The 20099-nt window shown below is 40.2% G+C and overlaps 2 protein-coding genes and 1 non-coding gene across 3 annotated transcripts in view; 2 read left to right on the top strand and 1 right to left on the bottom strand.

Annotated features, from left to right (window-relative positions):
- Positions 1–20099, top strand: part of Aven (apoptosis and caspase activation inhibitor) — a 190122-nt gene that overhangs the window by 16027 nt on the left and 153996 nt on the right. The gene's annotated exons all lie outside the window — the stretch shown is intronic.
- The window catches only part of Chrm5 (cholinergic receptor muscarinic 5), an 82382-nt gene that overhangs the window by 30467 nt on the left and 31816 nt on the right, over positions 1–20099 (bottom strand). The window lies entirely within an intron of this gene.
- Positions 1020–1147, top strand: LOC147829027 (small nucleolar RNA SNORA11). Its single transcript, XR_015449822.1, has one exon. It is a non-coding gene; the product is annotated as a small nucleolar RNA SNORA11 (small nucleolar RNA).

Here is a 20099-nt window from a genome sequence, read left to right as displayed (position 1 = left end):
AAGGATACGACCTAGTAGTTGGTGTGGGATTGATACTTGAACTTGAGGTTTCTAATTTCCAGTATGAGATTTAGTTTTTCATTAATCAGTGGCCAGAATGACTAATCATCAGTTTTTCCTTCCTGCAGCCATTATTTATGAACTCTTTTCTAATATACACCAACATAGTTAGGCCAATCTGAATTGTAGTCCATCCTTTAGATCTTACATCTTTTGATGTAAGCTTTTCTGGTTTATTTGACATGCATTTTATTACCCTTTGAGATAGTAAAAGATGTAGTGAATGCAGACATGCAATTTTAAGGTTTCTACCAAATGACTTAGAAATTGAAGTTTCTGCCCAGGACCCTAGACTTCACCATATTATTGTGCTACCAGAAATGCTCAAGCCTTCCTTCCGTTCTCAGAGTTCCTTCAACATCCAAGCTTTTAAGCTGCTGTGATACGTGACATTAAAAAGACTGGGAAACGTTCTTTTGTCTTTGCCTTCCTTTCTCAATTTCTTTTTTCTTCTCTTTCCAAATTTGGAACATTTTTAGCAAACAAGTATGAATTCATTGTTTCTCTTAACACTTTAATGTGAAAGTCTTAAGAGACCACTCACTTTTAGAAGTTTAGAAATACCCACGTATACTGTTAGACTTTTAGAGTGGTTTACAATGATTAAATCTACTTTGTAGATTTTTTAAGCATTAGAGTCAGTGTGCTCTATTGAGTGTACACTTTGAAAGTGAAGATTGCTTAAAAGTGACTGAAATAGTAATGCTTCATTTCTCTTTACAAAGGTTCTGACTGAAAGAATTTAAAAAAATTTAAAAAAAATTTAGCGTTTGAGACAGTCTTGCTGTGTTGTTCAAGCTGGCTTTGAACTCACTCTGTAGCCCAGGCTGGCCTTGAACTTGCAGTGATCCTCTTGGTTCAGCCTCCCAAGTGCTGGAATTACAAGTGTGTGCCACCATCCCTGGCTCAAGATTTTTTAAAAGATATAATTATTAGAGTTGGAAGCGTATGTATAGGTTGGGGAGTGGTCAGAGCAGGGGGCCTGAAGAATGGCTTTTCTGTTTAAAACGCTCCCAAGAGGAACCTGAGGTCATTGTGAAGAGGGCACAAAATGAGTGGCCCTACTGTCAACAAGTGCCTTACACGTGGGAACAACTGCAACAACAGAGTGGGGCAAGGTGGTGCATGCCTGTAATTCCAGTGCTTTGGGGGCTAAGGCAGGAGGATTGCAAGTTCAAGCGCAGACTGGGCAACTTCGTGATTTTGTGAGACCTTGTCTCAAAATAAAAAAATTTTTAAAAGCACTGAGGATGTAGGTCAATGTGAAAGCTCCTAAGTTCAGTCCCCAGTGCTGCAAATAAAGCAAAGCAAAGCAAAGTACACCATACCAAATCTGTTATCCTCAGGGGCTGAGGGAGGAACATTTTGAGATTGAGGCTGGCCTAGGCAATTTCTAAGTTCAAGGCTGGCCTGCACTACACAGCAAGACTGTCTCAAAATAAAAACAAAAACAAAACACAAAACAAACAAAGAACAAGAAAATTGTGTCATTTGGCCTGACCAAATAAGGGACAGCTGACCTGTATGTCAAATGAAGGGTGAACCAGGTGTGTTAATCCCTAAGCCCCTTTCCAGCTACAAAATTTTAGGTCAGGGGCTGAGGGTGTGTGGCTCAGGGTTACAGCACCTTCCAAGCATGTGCCAGAGGCTGCGGTTCAATTCCCAGTACCATGAAAAATAAAAAGCAAGAACGTTCCGGCCACTCTTGGATATCATTCACCTACTTCATCTGACCTGCATTTGGTTGTGATGAACCAGCAACCAAAGCAGTTTTAGCTGTGAACAGCAGGTGGGGCAGGTGGTCCAGCATTTTCCAGATGGGCGTAACATCTATTTCATGCTTCTGTTGTTAATTGAACAACCTGTTTTCCTAGAGGAGTCATGCCCTGTGATTGCTTCTTAACCTTTTAAACCTGTGTCGTCTTTGGAAAAACATCAAAATCTTGCTTTTCTAATGGTCAATAATAACATATTCACTTTGCTCCTTAAAATAGTCACGTAACCAAACCCTTTCTACCCTTTGCCCAACTATCTGAGCTGAATAAGGTCAATCGTGTCTTAAGTTCAGACATTGTTTTAGACTTCTGGGTTATTTTAGGCTCTGGGGAGAAAATCTGAAATCTGCATACTATTTATTCTTATCACCAGACCCATTCTCTCAGTAGTAACTAGTTATATTGCTACTGTGAACTTGGTTGAAGAGGTGAGCATTCCTAACAAGTATTTTCTAGAGGTGTTCATACACAGAGACAGGTATAGATAGTGTTTGTTTGGAAGAAGTAAGAGACCTGCAGTGATGGTGAGCCTTTTAGAACTTTTAGTGATAACAAGCAGCCTGTTGCGGCATGAGTGCCATAGGTTTACCACCACAGACAGAGTCTCAATTGCAACTTGTTTAGAAGCTAATTTTTCATCTCACATCAAGGGAAATAACTCTTAGAAGTAGGATAAAGTGATTTCTTTTGTATGGTGTAATAATGACAGCACATGTATCCTGCAGAGCCCTTTTCCCATATATCTGTATAGGATTTGTAGACTTTTTAGAATATTTTTATATGTACAGAAAAACTGATAAGCTAGAATATATAGAGTTCCTGTATACCCCGCACCCAGTCTCTCCTGTTGTTAGGATCTCACATTAGTATGCCATGTTTGTAACAATGCAACCCATTGGTACATTATTAATTGAAGTCCCCCCTTTATTCAGACTTCCTCAGATTCTACCTAATGTCCTTTCTCTGTCCCAGGATCCTGTCCAGGGTACCACACTACATTTAGTTGTCTTGTCTCCTAAGGCTCTTCTTGGAGCAGTTGCTTCACTTTTCCTTATTTTTGATTACCTTGGCAGAAGGTGCTCTTGAGGAGCACTGGTCTGATATATCGAAGGCTGATGCCCCTCTGTCTGCATACTGTCAACGTAATTCCCCACAGTTGATGTTAACCTTGCTCAACTAGCTGAAGTAGCATTTGCCAGGTCTCTCCACTCCCCTTCCATGCTGCACCCTGTAAAGCACCTTCATGGAGGGTGCCTACATAAATGATTTAGGATTCTTCTGCATGGGAGATTTGTCTGTTTCATTGGTTTATTTACTTAGTCACTTAGATTACCACGGACTCAGGGATATTTATTTTGTATGATGTACTATTCCAATGCTACTTTATTTTGTTGCCCAAGTTATTCCAGCTTTGGCCACTGGAAGGCAACTTTTTCATTTGGCCCTGAGTTTCTTTGATGCAGTCATCACTCAGTGTGTGTCTGTGGCAGGGGCAAGAGGAGGGAGAATAAAAATGAAGCTGGCAGATTCTTCGTAACTGTTGAGGCGGGTTATGGGTATCTGGGGATTCAATGCAGTGTGTTTGATGATTTTTATAATAAAAATACTAGCACTGGCTCAATTTCCAATAACACACACAGAGACTAAACACAGGAAAGGAATAACTTAGTATTTAAGAGTATTACTTATAAAATATAAATAATATTATTTTGGAGATGGATTAATTGTGCTGCTTTAAATTTGTAATTTGACTTTGTATTAATTTCTCCTGAAACAGTTAAGGCCAAGAATGAAGTGGATTTGAACATTAGGTTTTGCTCTGAATTTGAAGACAGTTCTTTTTTTTTTTCATTTTAATTTATTCTGTGCCATGAAAATTCAAACATACAAACCACAGCTTTAGATCTAGTACTGGCCAATTTTAAAAACACTGAATTTGCACACATCTCTTGTCTTTCATTTTACATCTTGTTATACAAAAGTACTGTCAACACATACGCGGTTCTAATTCCTTACAAACCTATTTGTCAAGCAGCAAGGTGACAATGCATGATAGCCCAGCACAGAATGTTTCCTTTGAGAAACCACAGTGGCAGTATATGGTAAATGGTTTATGCGTAGAACTGACTCGGAGGATAATGTTAAACATTCCTCATAAAACATGTAGCACATGTACACTAACAAATGGGAAATGTAACTTGAATATCAGATATTTCTTTTCTTTTTTTTTTTTCCGGGTACTGGGGATTGAACTCAGGACCTTGAGCTCGCCAGGCAGGTGCTGGCACCACTGAGCTACATCCCCGGCCCACTTGAATATAAGATAAATGTTATTCTTTAAGCTTTAAAACTCTGGAACACTTTAAAAGCAGACAATACAAGGTGTTTAATCTAGATTTTAAAACAACACTATTAGTCACTTGAGAGTCTGTAAAATTTGAGACTGCTCACTGGCTTTTTAAAGTCAACTCCAAATATAAAAGCACTTAGTTTACGAGGAAAAATCTAGTTAACTGATTATATGTTATATAAAATATATCTTTTAAGAAAAACTGACTTTAAAAAGATTGCATCTTTGATCTATAATAACTTTAAAAATTGTTACTCTTTAAAAATTTTTTTTTTGGTACTGGGGCTCGAACTCAGGACCTTGAGCTTGGGAGGCAGGTGTGGTGTCACTGAGCTAAATCCCCACCCCAAAAATTGTTACTCTTTTTTTTCTTTTCAGCCCTAGTAACAGCTTTGTTTAATTCTAAGATGCCATCATAGTGAACAACCTTAACTTTTATGCTACATAATTATATTCAAAGCTTTATTTTTATTTATAATTACACAGTGATTATAAATGTTTAGTACCAAACTGATGACAAACACTATTTTGTTGAAAAGATCTTGCATTTAAAAGAAAAATCTATAAAACCCAAGGCACTAGGCCACGAGCATTATCAGAATTTTATGAAAACAGTTTATAATGGGGAAAAAAATGGGATCTCATTTCAAAACACAGCATACTTGAAATAATCTGAAAATAATATTGTAACTCAAAATCTTCAAGACAGGAAATAAAAGTACATATATTTTTATATCTTTTAAAAATTTTTCATAATTGAAATTTCATATGTATAAAAAATGAAATCAGGAAACACTGAAAACAGCAGGATTCTTCTCCTTTTTTTTCTTTTAATAACTAATTCCAATAACCTGAATAGAAACTTTCAAATTTTTCTTTTGGTAAAATTACATTCTTGAATTAAAAGTTATGACTGGAATATTAAGAAAATATCTCATCAATTTCAAAATTATGTAAATAAAAAGCAATTTTAATAAGTCATTGTTTCTTGAAATCACTTCTGCATCAGCATAAAATGTACTGCTATTCTGAAGTGCATTCCTTTACTGATATCAAAACTAGGCCTTAAAGAGTTCTTAGATATACCAGGCAAAATCTGTTCCTAACGAAGACCATGATCATCCAAAACTTGAAGTTCAGCATTTTCTAACTTGCCTTACAGAAATGTTTAAGAAAGCAATTAACCCTTCTTCACATGATAGTAAGTAAACAAAAATGAGCAGTTTAGGCAAGACAGCTGTTCATGGGTCCCCTAACCAAAAAAATAAAACCAAAAAACCAAAAACGGCAGGGGGGAGTTCCATACAAAACAGCAGTCTACTTTGATGTGAAAACGGAGCTAATGTAACACAAAAACAGTAGAGGCTAAATAATTTACAAAAATAGAAGCCAGATTGGTATTTTTTATCAAGTATATTCTTGTTTGAAAATCTTTGCTCTTGAAGTAAATATTTGGCAGCCACAGTGATTAACAGTTAAAGCAATTTCAATAAAATAAGAAGTCATCAAAAATGGACTACTTGTCTGAAAGAGCAGTACCTATATTATATAGATTGAACTTCATGGCTCATCACAACCATTTCCGAATTTTAATTCATACTATCCTTTCATAAATTAAGAGAATTTCATTGTGTTCCATAGCGCAATGACCAACAAGGAAGAAACAAACAAACAAACAAACATAAACCCTCATGCCTAAATTTAGGATATTGTATTGTATAGCAGTTAAAAACATTCAAAACAAATTAGTTTAACTTATTTGATAGGCATATGAGCATTTCAAAAGCATAATGAACTCCAATTATGTGGTGCTTAATGTAGACAAGAGTAGAATCTAACATTATGTAGATATCTGCTAAATAAAAGCTCCCTCTAGGACCATTGTTAAGTGCAGACTATTTCCGTGGAACCTTTTTGAAACTGAGAGTCTAAAACACAATACATTTTTCAAGTAGGCATCAAATTATCCTAAAAAATTTTCACAATGGTTGTTTTGACCTTTCTCGTCAGATACTTTACTTATGTCAACAATACATGTGATTTGCCAGGAAAAAAAAATATCCCTCCAACCCAAAACACCATTCTAGATCCCATACACTTAAATATATCACTCTCATTGGAAGTGCTATCAGCATAGTCTTTGCAACCAGCCCAAAGCATATATTTAAGAAGTTTTTATAAATTGTTTGTGATGTTCATTATGTTTAATTCTTACGCCAAACTGTTTTCTGATGAAAACAGCATTGTGCTTTATGCAAGAATGGAAAACTCAAAATAATCACCATGAAGCTTCTAAGACTTACGGGAGAATAAACTAGGATGGTCCACAGATATTAAGATGAAATCCACAACGTTGGAATTATAAATGTTTAGAGTGGCCCAGACTAGAAGACAAGCCCAAACCACCATTAGAGAAATGAAATATGATATGGTCCAAAGTGTCTCAAAGTTTTGTCTCAGCCCTTAGTGTGAATAGTGAGGATTGATCTTCAGTTCAGTCCAGCCAGCAGAAATTGTGCAATTTTCCGGTGTATTTATTGTACAGACTGTGTACATTCTGGAAGGTTCTTTTAGTGCTACACTGTTGTACTTTTTGTCCCAGCAATTTGAGGGCATGCAAATTCCACAAAGTCATCAATGAGAACAGGGCCATGCTCCTCCTTCATCATAATTAGACATGTCATCTGCAATCATTGTACTGAAGTCTAAAAGAAGATTCCAAGTATCTTTTGCTATTGATCATTTATGATGTTCCAACAAAAATTCTATAAGTCTAAGAATTTAAATCTTCCATTAAGCACTAAGTTCCAGTAGGCAATGGCCATTTCTAGATCTCCACAGAACTGCTCTTCCTTTCTCTCTCAATGAATGCCATTGTCCCCTACCCTACAGTGTTTCTCAAGGAAAGACAATTTCTCATTGTGAGGAAATCCAATTGAAGTTCTCTCATTTTGTCTTCGAAGAACCTTTTATCCATGCCCAAATCAAAAATTGTTACTCTTAAGAGGAAAAATGCACTACTTTAAAATCTTTCGGCATGTTTTAAGATGCCATACTTTATGAATTCATTACTTGATATATTCTAAACTTTAAGCAAGATAATTTTGAAATGGTTCTGAAACCTCGTAACATCTAAAGAGATGGGTTAGCATGTCTATGAAATGGCTGGCACATTTATTTCCACTATGAACATCCATTAAAAGAGTTTTATATTTTGATGTAAATATTTAAAACCTCATTTAAACATGCTATACAAATATTCAGTGTCTTTGGCATTAAAATCTGAATACTGCTAACCATACAGACAATTTTCACAAAAAGTTTCAAAGGCAAAATGAAGACAGTTCTTTTGGTTGGAATCAAGGATGGGAAGAATGGCCAGATGAAACTTCGAGTTTGTCATGTCTCTATGGATCTGCCTTCTTATCACAGAATACGGTCCAGAGGCAGGCACAGTGGCACATGCCTGTTCCCAGCTACTCCGGAAACAAAAGCAGAAGGATTACTTGACCCTAGGATCCAGGGCAGCATAGTGAGACCCTGTCTCTTAAAAAGCAAAGAATAAAATTCAGATTCTTTACCATGTCCTGTAGGGTCCCTTATGGCCTGATTCCCACTTACTTCTTAGACCTCATTTTTTTTTTTTTTTTTGCTCTCTCCTTCTAGCTCAATCCAGTCCAGCCTTAAGGCCGGCTTGATTTCTGATTCTTCAGTGTGGCAGAGTTCTTCTGTTGTGAGGGCTGCAGCACTTGCTGCCTGGAACAATCTGCTTTTTTATCTTCAGATCCATGCATGGCATGTTCCCATGTTCCATCTGTTTCTCTGCTTAAATACTGTGTTTTTAGAGATCTCTCCAGAGGGTTGCCCCATCATCTCCATCTCGTTACCTACTTTATTTTGATGGTATCAATCACTACCTCAAGTTACTGTCTTGCGTACTTACACAGACATTGTATACTTATTCATGTGTTTGTTGTTTGACTTCCCAGTGAAATGCAAGCCCTCTGAGGGTCACTGCTCTTTTCCATGCCTGATACAGTGAAGGCCCTCAGTAGTCACTTGTGTAATTGAATAATGGATTTTGTTGTTAAGTTCAGGATCACTTTCAGTGTTCTGGAACATTCCCATTGGTTTTGTAGGGCAGGTTTTATGCTTTTTTTTTTTTTTTTTTACAACTGAAAACAGGGAAGGAGGAGAGGTTTAGCTGTGCCTCTGCTTTCTGGGCTCTTGTCTGGATATATTTTTCCATTGTACCAGTAACAAAAAGAGCCAGAATAAGTATAAAAGCCTTTGCCAAAGAGATGGGTGTCAGAATTTCAAACGCAGGCTTTCTCTGATGCCCTCAACAGCCTGAAGGTGTATAGAGTAGGTTTTCTTTCTTTTTTTAAATTAAAAAAAAAATTTTTAGTTTTTTGAGACAGGGTCTCCCTATGTAGTTCAGACTGTCCTTGAACTCACTGTGTAGCTCAGGCTGACTTTCAACACAGGATCCTCCTGCCTCAGCCTGGGATTTCAGGTGTATGCCACCGTGTCCGGCTAGAATGGTTCTTAACTTAATGACCATCCCCAAGAACAGCTGTTTCCAAGCTGTTACAGAAGGCTTAGAGGTGCCCTTGGCCTCTGAAATCTGGCTGATTAAAGGGCCTCAAGGAACAGAGGCTTGCAGAGAACAGGACAGTATTCCAGAGGTCTGCTGGTTTTCTTCTTTCTTTCCATCTCTTCCTTGGGGTCTAAAATACTGACTTGTAAGGAGGATGATAGAAACGGCGCACTTAATGCCATGATTGTATCAGAGCCAGTGACCACGTGTTCTCCACCCTGGCAACCTCACGGGGAGGAAGAGGAGGCGAGGCTTGGGCCGGAGCGCAGGTGAAGGGCGAGCGCTCTGTGAGGCGCTGGGGAGAGGCTCGGCCTCAGCAGCTGGAGTTAAATACCCGGGAGTCGAGTCGAGGTCAAGCTGTAGTCAGTCCACTACTGCTCACGTCTATTGCTGACCACGACTGAAATCTGCGGACAAGGTACTTTGGGACCATAAAAGGAAAGAAAAGTGGGTGGACTGGGGAGGAGTGGAAGCCTAAGCTGGGCGAGACGTTGCTTTTCTCTCCCCTTGGGCCTTGGGCCAGAGGTGGGCTGTGAGCAGAGCTGTGGCCATGGTCTAGAGGTAGCTAGTGTCCCAGAGAGCCCATCTTTCTGGCCAGAAGACCAGGGAAGTGTAAGCAGGAGAGTGTTGTGGAGCAGCCCACCTCCTGCTTGGATCACTGGGGCAGAGGTCTTGGAGAGCTAGGGTCCGGGGTTTAGAAATCCTGTGCTGAAGGGGAACCCGGAGGCGGAGCCCTGCAGTCCAGAATGTGGAAGAAAGCTTCATTTTACTTCTCTAGTTTTCTTTGCCTTGCCCCCTGAGTGAGGCCCTCTGAAGCTACTCCTTGCCCCGGGCAACATGGGCAAGTGGAAGTGCCCAAGAAATCCTATCTAAGGGCAGGGGTGGTGGCACACGCCTGTAATCCCACTGCTTAGGAGACTGAGGCAGGGGGATCTCCACGAGTTTGAGGCCAGCCTGAGCTACACAGTGGGTTCAAGGCTTGCCTGAAGTACTTAGTGAGACACTGTTAAAAAAAAAAAAATCCATCTTTGGGACAGAGGGTTGGGACAGCTCTGGAGAAAGAAGAGCTGCAGAGCCCCCCCCCCCCCCCCATTTTGTGAATGGCGGGTCCTAAGGCGCAGACTCACTTTGAGCTTCTGCGCAGGAGACCCAAACTGTCACAAGAGCCCCCAGAACTGAAGTATCGATGGAACCCTCACTTACAGAACTTGCAGTTTGGATTTAATCAGATTGGTGGCTTGATAGAATGGACAAAACCTCATACTTTCCAGAGGAAGTGATCCAATATTTGGTATTATTTGTAATGAGCATTCCCTGAGAACAGCTGTTTATATGTACTAGTTAACTACTGTATTTTTATCTGTTCAGAACTATCTTTAACAGGACTCATAGTCTAAACAGGTTAATATTCAGATATCATTAAAAATTTTCACAATATACACTGGACCCTTGACTTATGAACTCGATCGGTTCCTGAGGGGTGATTGTAACTGAGTCACTACAGCTGAGATCTGGATGTTTACCTGGGTGCACACTATAGATACCAAGAGGCAGATGAACCTTCCATTAACCTAATTAACCCAGATTGTTCCTATGTCAAGCCAGTCATAATTTGAGGGTCCACTGTACCAGGAAAATGTAACCAATTTCCACACAAAAGACAATCAGTTACATTCTCAAAATGAAGCAGATATTGGAATTATCAGAGATTTTAAAGCAGCTATTGTATTGTGCTACATGAATTAAACTGTTTTGAAATGAATGGAAGGATAGATGTTCTTTTATTTAATTTTATTTTTTACTTTTTTGGTACCAGGGATTGAATTCAGGACCTTGCGCTTGCGAGGCAGGCGGCAAAACCACTGCGCTAAATCCCCGGCCCCTGTAGATATTCTTTTAGAGGAGAATATAGGAGAAAGTGTTTGTGACCTTGGGTTAGGCAAAGTTTTCTTAGATCTGGAACTAGAAGTACAATCTACAAAAAGAAAAAAAAGGGACAAATTTGACCTTGTATTTATACACAAATGGATATTACTCTGCCATAATGAAGGATAAATTTGAGTCATTTGTAGGAAAATGGAGGTACCTTAAGACCATAATGTTTGGTGAAAGAAGTGAGACCCACAAGCTTAAATATCCTATGGTTTCTCTTACATGAGAAACCTAAAGTATAAATAGCCAAATGAAAGATAGATAAGAGGAAACAGGGAAAAAGGTAAGGGGACTAAGAGATGAAGGGAGGGAAGGGAGGACAAGGCAATAAAAGAATTAGGATGTGTCATATACATATACTAACTCCCCAGGATGAATGTAATTATTATTATGTACTAATAAAAAAATAGAGAAAAAGCCCTGACAATATGAAATGCTCACAGTTGCTTCTCAGGTTAAATATATACTATACTTATTATATGAATCAGCAGTCCCACTGTAAGGTGTGTAAATACCTAAAGAACAGGAAACTTGTGTTAATTGCCAAAAGCCAGAAACAGCTTAAAGATGCTCCACTTGGTAAATGGATGCACATGTAATGGAATACAACTCAGCAATAACATGGACAAATCTCAGCTGGACTCTGCTGAGAGAGAAGTGTTTCAAAGGCCACACCCTGTAAGATTTTATTTATATGACATTCTGGAAAAGGAGAAGTGACAGGTTGGCCATGGTTGGAATGGGAGGCGGGTTAATCACAGAGGGGTGGTGTCATGGAAATTTGTGGGTGAGGGGACTGTTCTGTGTTTTGCCAGCAGCGATGGTTGCATGACTGGATTCATTTGTCTAAATGCAAAGAACTTTGTGTTTTACTGTTGTGTAAATGAAAATAATTATTGGGAGCTTTCTGGTTGTTGTTTTTATCAGATTCTGAATGGGTAAGTGTTGCAGGCCAAGAGGGCAGTTACTTTTCCTGTGAACTACCTTGGCTCTTAGGTGGAAGTCCTTAGCCTTTGAGGGCAGAGGGACGAGGGTGGGCATTTGGCAGGCATGTGAACCTTGAGTTGTGTGCTGCAGCTAAATGCCTGGGCTGTGCTGGCTTTTGAAAGTTGCCACTCTGGTTTTACCAGAATCTTACTGCCTTTTCTCCTTCCCTTACTCCCTTCTATTTTTGCAATGAGCTATATCCCCATCCTTTTTTATTTTTTGAGACAGTTTCTCACTAAATTGCCCAAGCTGGGCTTGAACTTGTGATCCTCCTGCTTCAGCCTCCCAGAGCGCTGGGATCACAGGCCTGTGCTGTCATTCCAGGCTCTTCCTGCTTTTCGAGTGGCTTCAGGATCATTAGATGTAATACTAGGAGCATTGCAATCAGTCACGGTCTCCCTCTCCCTCTTTAATACACTCAATTCCTGTGGATAAAGCTTGAGCACTGGTCTTGGGGATTGTGTACAAGGAAGCTAGTGACTGTAGTATTTTTGGGGGGACAGACCCTGACTCCCAGAGGCTTTTCCTGTTCTTTTATTCTCTAGGGTTATCTCTAAGATGAGCTATCTTTTTATCATATTCCAGACGTTTTCTTTTCTCTCCTTGTCAAAATTATGTTAACAGCATTTTGCTCGTAGGAAAGGGCTTTACATTTCAAGTCACTTCAGTCTAGTCCCTGTTGCCTCTCCAGAAGTCTCATTGGAGACTTCTAAATACATTCTAAAATGCATTTTAGAGTCAGATGAGCTTTTTTGCTAGGCACATTACCGCAAGATACATTTTCATTCTGCCACAGTTAGAGCTTGTGTCCTGATAAGATTTTTACCTTTTTAAGTGTATTCCTTTTGAGAGTTTAGGTTACAGTTTTAAATTCACAGACCTCCTTGTTAGAGGAAAACAGTACTAGAATTCAGCTCCCCCAAAGAGTAGGCACAGAGATGGAGATCTAGAGAAAGTGGAAGTAAATGTGGCTTTAAATTTCTGCGAAGCAGAGATAATTTGAGATGTATGCAAAAGGTAAGACCCACATAATGTTGGTATAGCTAACTCCAAGGGAATCTTAGAAACACAGATATTCACACTTCCAGGTCCTGCAGCCCAGCTTCCAGGCCCTTAGCTTGCCTGCTCTACCACATTATCTTGATCCTGGGATTTGCATTTTGTCCTTATGGATCAGCAGCTTTGAGAAAATCCACCTTTCTCTAATGCAAGGTAAAAGCTTTCTCCTTTCCTCAGGCGTCTTTGCTGCCCTTTCTTTTAATTAAAAATTTTTCCTTCCTAATGTTGGAAGAGCTTCCTAAAGGTCACACTTGAAAAGAGCTGCAGAAGGGAAATGCAGATTATAGTATTCTGTCCTGTCGTGGGGGAAATGGGGTCTTGAATCACTCTGTGAAAAGTGCATTTTCTTCTTTATTCTGATTAAAGTCAGGATGGGAAGAAAGGAGTGTTTACTGATATGTAGCTATGATGTCATTCAGCTGATGTGTGGGAAGCAAGAGAAGCAGTTCATCCAGAAGAGTCACCAGCCAGGCGCCTTTCAGATATCACGAATTGTGTGGCAAAAGTAGGTTTCAGGTATAATGTGTACACTTGTCTTCCTTGAGGACAATGCTGTCTCTGCTCACAAAATACTTGTGGCAAAAATGTCTACAATTTTTGCAGTAGTTGCCATTTGATTCCTGTAGACTTGGAGGGAAGCACTGACAAGAGTGTTGTGAGCGCCCGCTTTTTCGTGTTAATGTCGTGTGTAAATGCTTACAAAGGTGAAGCAAAGATCCTAGGATAAAATGAATTTGGCCAGCCCACAAAAGAGAAAAGAGACATGTTTCATAGATGCTCTCCATCAGGGAAGAAATAAAATGGAGGAAAAAGTCAACGGAGGGGCTTCAAATGGTGGAATGCCAGAGATGGTGGAAACATATACTATGTAATTACTCCCCAAGTGTTGGATAGAATCTGCACAAAGGAGAACTTCTCACATGTTTGTCCTTGTTTGATCAGGATGTATATATGGGCTGTCACCACATAAGGCAAGGGCTTAGAAGAAAGAGAATTCTGCTGGTTAGGGCTTGAGTTTGGCCCTTGTCTAAAAAGGTCACTAAAAGATGATGTGAGGTTTTAGCTCACACCTGTTTTGTATAGGTGGTGGGGACCAGTTTTTTAGCAGCTAATTTCTGTTTGTTTGCTCGGAGGTGTTTTTTTAATCTTGCTGTGATTTCCTACTATCAAGCCATTTTCCCGTTCCTGACCCTGCTGTTTTCAGTGAGTAGTGTCAGTTTCAGTGAGTAAGATTTTGGGTCAGAGACTTGTTCAGTTGTGTGGTTGGTAAGTTTTGGAGTGGTGTTTGAACTATTTTGAATAGATTTTATCTGTAAGCATATACTTGATTATGTGTAAGGTTTTGCCTATCCTCCAGGGCTTTACTGAAATGAAATAAGATAACTGAACGAGGGAGAGTTTGAAGAGATGTCATTGAAGTAGGAAAGTTGTTTCACATATCAGAAGATGGTTCTTGGCTTGGAATTTTTCTCAGTGGTAGAGCTCTTGTCTAGCATGCATGAGGCCCTGGGTTGTTTGATCCCCTGTGTGTGTGTGTCTGTGTGTGTCTGTGTCTGTCTGTCTGTGTGTTTTGATTCTTGGACCCTCAGTCTCTGGCTAGTACTTTTCTCCTGCCAGTTAAACCATCTCATCATTTTTTTCCATTGATAGTCATGGGTTTGGAGCAGAACATCCAAAGACTTTAGGCTCTAAGATAAGTTATACAAAGAATTATTTTATTTTTACAATAATTTTGTCCATTAAAGAGACATATTTGCAAAAGTCTTGGATTTTTTTTTTTTGGTACCGGGGATCGAACTTGGGTCCTTGCGCTTGCGAGGCAGGTGGTAGAACCACTGAGCTAAATCCCTGGCCCTTGGATATATTTTTAAGAGATTTTCATTCTGGCTGGATATGGTGGTACACACCTGGAAGTCCAGTACTCTGGAAGCTGAGGCAGGGGATCACCTCAAGTATGAAGCCAGCCTGGGCTACATAGTGAGTTCAAAGCCAGCCTTAACTACAAAGTGAGAACCTGTCTCAAAAAAAAAAAAAAAAAAGAAAAAGATTTTCTTTGGGCTTTTAAGCCCTTATGTAGGCCTGTCTTCGAACTTTATCTCAGCTCTAAAGCCCAGGTGAAGTGGGAGACTAGGGCATGGCAAGTGGCTGGGCAATTGGGCGTGACCTGAATTGTGGAGAGTTGTTAACCAGGGCAGCGGCTCCCAAGCCTGGCACCTGATACCAGTCTTACACGCGGTCGAGTTGAGCCCTGTTCCTGATACCAGTCTTCTAGCATGAGGTGAGTGGGTTTTTGATGAGATAACCTGGGTCTAAGGTCAGAAGATGTAAGAGATGACTGCCATTGCCTTCACTGCCACTTCCCTGTTGATCTTGTAGTGGCCCTTCCTGTATGCAGGACATATCTTCTTTTTCTTGAGCACTGCTTTTGTACTTCTTTATTGCCCTAAAATGTTAAACTTTCACATTCACCGATTTTTCTGACCAATTCTTTGTGTGGAACAGTAAGAGCCTGGAAAGCACTGCTGTTTACTACAACCCCTGGTAGCATAGGTGCTTGAGCCAGAACAAGGATGTTCTAAGGGAAGTAGTAATTTCCATTTTGGCTCCCTGGATTTATATTATGGAGCAAAAAAGGTCATCAGCAAGAATGTCTATTCCAATTTACTAACATTTGAGTTGCAAATTTTCCGGGTGTACTGTATAAGATTCACAGGCATACTATATAAGACTTAGAAACAGCCCACCTTAGAAACAAAACTTATCTTTTATAAAACACTTATGCTGTTTTAAAATGGAACTAGTCACCAGAGGAGGAATTCTGAATATTTAAATTGTTTCTTCCTTATTACATGTAATTTTGTAGGCTTGATAGAAAAGTTTGTGGGCTGGATCAAAAACTTCTATTAGAAATTCTTTACAAAAGATACAGGGTTTTTTTGTTTTTTTTTTTCCCTTTCACATTCTCCCCCGCTCCAGCCCCCTTCCCTCCCTATGTACAAAAGCTTTGTTTCCATTTTTTCTTTCTATTTTCACTTTTTTCTTGTCCCTCCCTCCTTTCTCCCTCCTTCCTCCCTTCTTCCCCTTCCCATTTGAACACTTTTTTTTTTTTTTTTTGGTACCGTCGAGTGAACTCACGACCTTGTGCTTCAGAGGCAGGGAGTGGAACCACTGAGCTAAATCCCTGGCCCCTTCATTTGAATACTTTCTTCTCATTTCCTAATATCCATTACACAAAAAGGTACAGGTTTTTTGTAGCTCGGGCGATATTGCTGAGATACTTTGCACTGAAGCATGATATGAAAGGGAAAGGGGAAACTTCAGGGCCACAGCACAGAGATAAGAGGCGGGAAAAGGAGAGCTGACGACAGGAAATAAAGAGATGCCCATCTGAGGCCACCTCTGTGGCTAGTATTGTTCTAAGAACTTTATTATGTACTACATATTTGCAGTCTCTTGGATTTGATAGTTCTGTGCACTTCATTCTGATAAAGAACCTAGGAAATAGACATCTCTTCCTAGTTTTATGGCCATATCTGAGGGACTCTTTTTTTGATGAGCAGCTAAAAGTATCTGAGGGGCTGGGAATGGAGAAAATGGGTATATTCTCTCTGCTTCTTGACTCTGACAGTCATTACTCTTTCATGCCTCCCACTTTTATTTAACCCTGAAACAAATAACACCTGTGGGAAGATAGAAGAACGAGGAGAGGAGTGAATCTCCTGTGAGATGTCCATGTACAGCAGCTTTTGGAGGCAAGTGGATCCTTTCCTTGGATCTAAGATTCTCCTCACCTCTCCTCCCCTCCTGGTACTGTGCTGATGTTTCCGAAAGATTGAACCTTTACAACTGTTCTTCTTTAGGCTTAGCCTCTAAAGACTGAGGGTGGAATTTTTCATTAGCTACTTAAATAGTGCAATTGTATTATAATAAAACATTTTTGGATACTTGATGGAATTTATTATAAAAATGATCCTATTCCTTTTTTTAGAAAAAAGGCATAAAGAGGTTTATTAGAGAGAATTTTAGAAGTATATACTCAAAGAGAATAGTGCAGCGTGAGGGAGAGAGACACATACCTTTTGGCCTGGAGCTGAGTATGAAGTATGATCCTTCTCTTATTACCTTTTTCCATGTAATAACATTTTTGTGTGGGATTTGACCATTTTCCTCTGTTGTTTCTCATTTGCATGTGGAATCAGCTTTCCCACCTTTTAGAAGGGAGATGCTGTTGAGTGGCTTTTTACCACTTATGGCTCGGAAGCACCCTCTTCTGTTATTCCGAGGTGTATAAAAATAAGGACTCTATCTCTCCAGCCAGGCATACTTCTTACCTCATAGCTGGCCTCTTCCTCCTTTGTCTTTATTATTTGTGTTCTGATACAGGGTGGGGTTTTGGTCAATTGACCAGTTTTGTCAGTCCACAGGACCCAGGCAGCACCTTGAAATTTGTCTGTGAACTCCTTGTGCATCCCAGCTGTGGAGTAAGACCCAGCATGAGCCCTGTTCTCAGGTGGGCCTGCTGGGCCTATCTGAGTTGTGCCTGCTGTTTGTCTTGGGGGGCTCAATCTGCCGGGTACCCCGTTGCCTCCCTCAGCTTCTCACTGATGCTGGTACCAGCTTTGTGGGTCTTGAGACTATTGGTGATTTTTGTCCTGCATACTCATATTTGGGACTTCGTGGAGATGGAGAACTTTGTCGCCTGTTTCTGTGGCTGCTTTCCCTGGATATTTGTTTTTTTTGTGTGTGTACTGGGGATCGAACTCAGGTCCTTGCACTTGTGAGGCAGGCAGCGGAACCACTGAGCTAAATCCCCAGCTTCCCTGGATATTTGATTTTGCTATCCTAGTTGCTTTTGTGATTTTTTTTTTTTTAGTACCAGGGATCAAACTCTCCTTGCACTTGCGCATCAGGCAACGAAACCACTGAGCTAAATCCCCGGCCCATAAGAAATTTTTTTTTTTTTGGTACTGGGAATCGAACTTGGGCCCTTGTGCTTGTGAGGCAGGTGCTGGAACCACTGAGCTAAATCCCTGGCCCTGTCTTTTGTGATTTTTATGGGGGGATTTAGGGAGACTAAAAACCATGCCACTATTACTACCATCTTTCTAGAACCCTCAGACAGTTTTCTATTTTCAGACTTTCCTGCTGGCTTTGTCTTGAATAGTCACCATCCTGGCAGGGGGCCAAGAGTTCCTTCTGTCTGCCTCGGCTTTGGGAATTGCCTTTGCTCCCTACCTCCACTACACCAATCTCAGGCTGTGTGGTGAAGACTAGAGCTGAATTGTCCCTTGTCCTTGCCTCAGCCTGAGATGCCTTCTGTGGCTTCTGTCTGGCTCACGGGACTGGCCCCAAAGATGTCCCCATTCCACTCCCCTCTTGTGGGTGGTGCTTTTGATACTCCCGTAACATGAATGTCTCATAGTAGCACTGTCACACCATAGATGAATTCTGAAGCCTGGGGACCTTGTCTGTCTTGGCTGTACTCCCAGAGCCTGACCCTGTGCCCGTTCAGTAGTTCAGTAACTACTCAAGGAACACGTGTTGACAGTCAAGTAGCGTAAGGAGCAAAAAAGTCCTTTGGATATATTGCAGGATAGACAAATGGAAAGATAAATGCCACTTAGAGTTTCAGTTGAAGCAAGAAGGGTGTCTTGAACTATGAAGACTCTGCTTTATTTTAAAAATTTTTGGCAGGGGGGAAGGAGGGACTGGTCAAGCCCTTAGTATACTGAGTCTGTTTCGATTGTAGCCAGTAAAAATGTTGTGAGAAATTTAAGACACTTGGAACCAACAGTGCTAATGATTAAAAAATGAGGAGGTGGCGGAGGAAGGATAAAATATGGAAGGGCACATATCCCTAGCCTACTATCTTAATGTAATTTTATCTTTTAAAGAATATGAGAGAAGAAACAAAAGTAGGCATATCCCGTTTCTTTGTTCCTGACTGTTGAGCTGCCTTTCTCAGTCATTTCTTTAGTCTGCATAGTGTTGTTCTTACCTACCTTTTCTGTGCTGTTATCTGGCAAATGTATTTCTATATGTTTTAGAGCCAGCAGTACAATTATACACATACTGTTCTGTGTAGTTGCTTTTAAGTCTGTTAAGGGAAGACAGCAGAAGGAAGGCATTTGTATTGTGTTTTACAGTTATATAATACCTTTCCTTCCTGGTGCTCTTCCCCCGCCTCCATGTGGGCTAGAATTACTGTTCAGAATCATTTTTCTCAGCCTAGAGAATTTAGGTTAGTATATATAAGGTGGGTCTGTTAAACTAGTTCTCTTTAGTTTTTTTTTTGTTGTTGTTCTTTTTAGTTTTTGTTTATCTTGCAATGTATTTCACTCTTTGAATGTTTTCTGGGTATGATTCTGGTTGACAGTTTTTTCTGTGAGCACTTTGAATATGTTGTACTGTTGCTTGTGGCTGCCATTGTTCCTGCTGAGAAGTTAGCTGCTCATCTGTGTGGGTTGACATGGGATGAGGAGTCATTTTCTCCTGATACTTTCAAGATTTTCTTTTTGGTTTTCAGCATTTTTATTATTATATCTCTCTAGATCTCTTTGTGTTTATACTACATGGGGTTCATTGAGCTTCTTGGATGAATAGTTTCCTGCTATTTTTCACCTATTTTTTCCCTCTTATTGTGGGTTGAATAGTGTCCTCCCAAAACTGTGATATGTTGAGGTCCTAAACCCCCATTATCTGTGAGTGTGGCCTTTGGAAATAAATTCTTTGCCAGTGTGATCAAGATAAAATGAAGTTATACTCGGTCAAGATGGATCCTAATCCAGTATAACTGGTGTTCTCATGAGAAGAGGACAAGATATGCACGTGCGCTTCCACACACCCACACGAGCCCCCACCGGCCTGTGCATGAGTGAATGCTGGGTGAAGATGGAGGCAGAGATCACAGTGATGCGTCTATAAGCCAAAGAATGCCAAGAATTGCTGCAGGCACCAGCAGCTAAGAGAGGTTCACTGAACGCATTCTCCCAGAACTTTCAGAAGGAAGCAACCCTGCCAAGACGTGGGTTTCCTGCTTCTAGCCTCCATAAGTATGAGGGAAAATTGCTATTGTTTTCAGCCACCAAGTTTGTGGTACTTTGTTACTATAGCCCTAGGAAACACTGTATAGATTTTGGTACCAGGAGGTGGGGTGCTACTATAACAAATATCTTAAAATGTAGAATGGCTTTGGGATTGTTTCCTGGGCCGTGGCTGGAAGAACTTTGAGGCACATACTAGAAAAAGCCTGGATTGCCTTGAAGAGACTGTTGGAGGAAATATGGACATAAAAGTGATTTTGCGAGGTTGTCACATAGAAATGAGAAACATGTTA

The sequence above is a fragment of the Heterocephalus glaber genome, unplaced genomic scaffold (genome assembly GCF_053883595.1).
Source record: "Heterocephalus glaber isolate CG9 unplaced genomic scaffold, H.glaber_assembly_v1.0 deba00000809, whole genome shotgun sequence".
NCBI classification, from domain to species: Eukaryota; Metazoa; Chordata; class Mammalia; order Rodentia; family Bathyergidae; genus Heterocephalus; species Heterocephalus glaber.
This window is presented reverse-complemented; position numbering and strand designations above follow the sequence as displayed.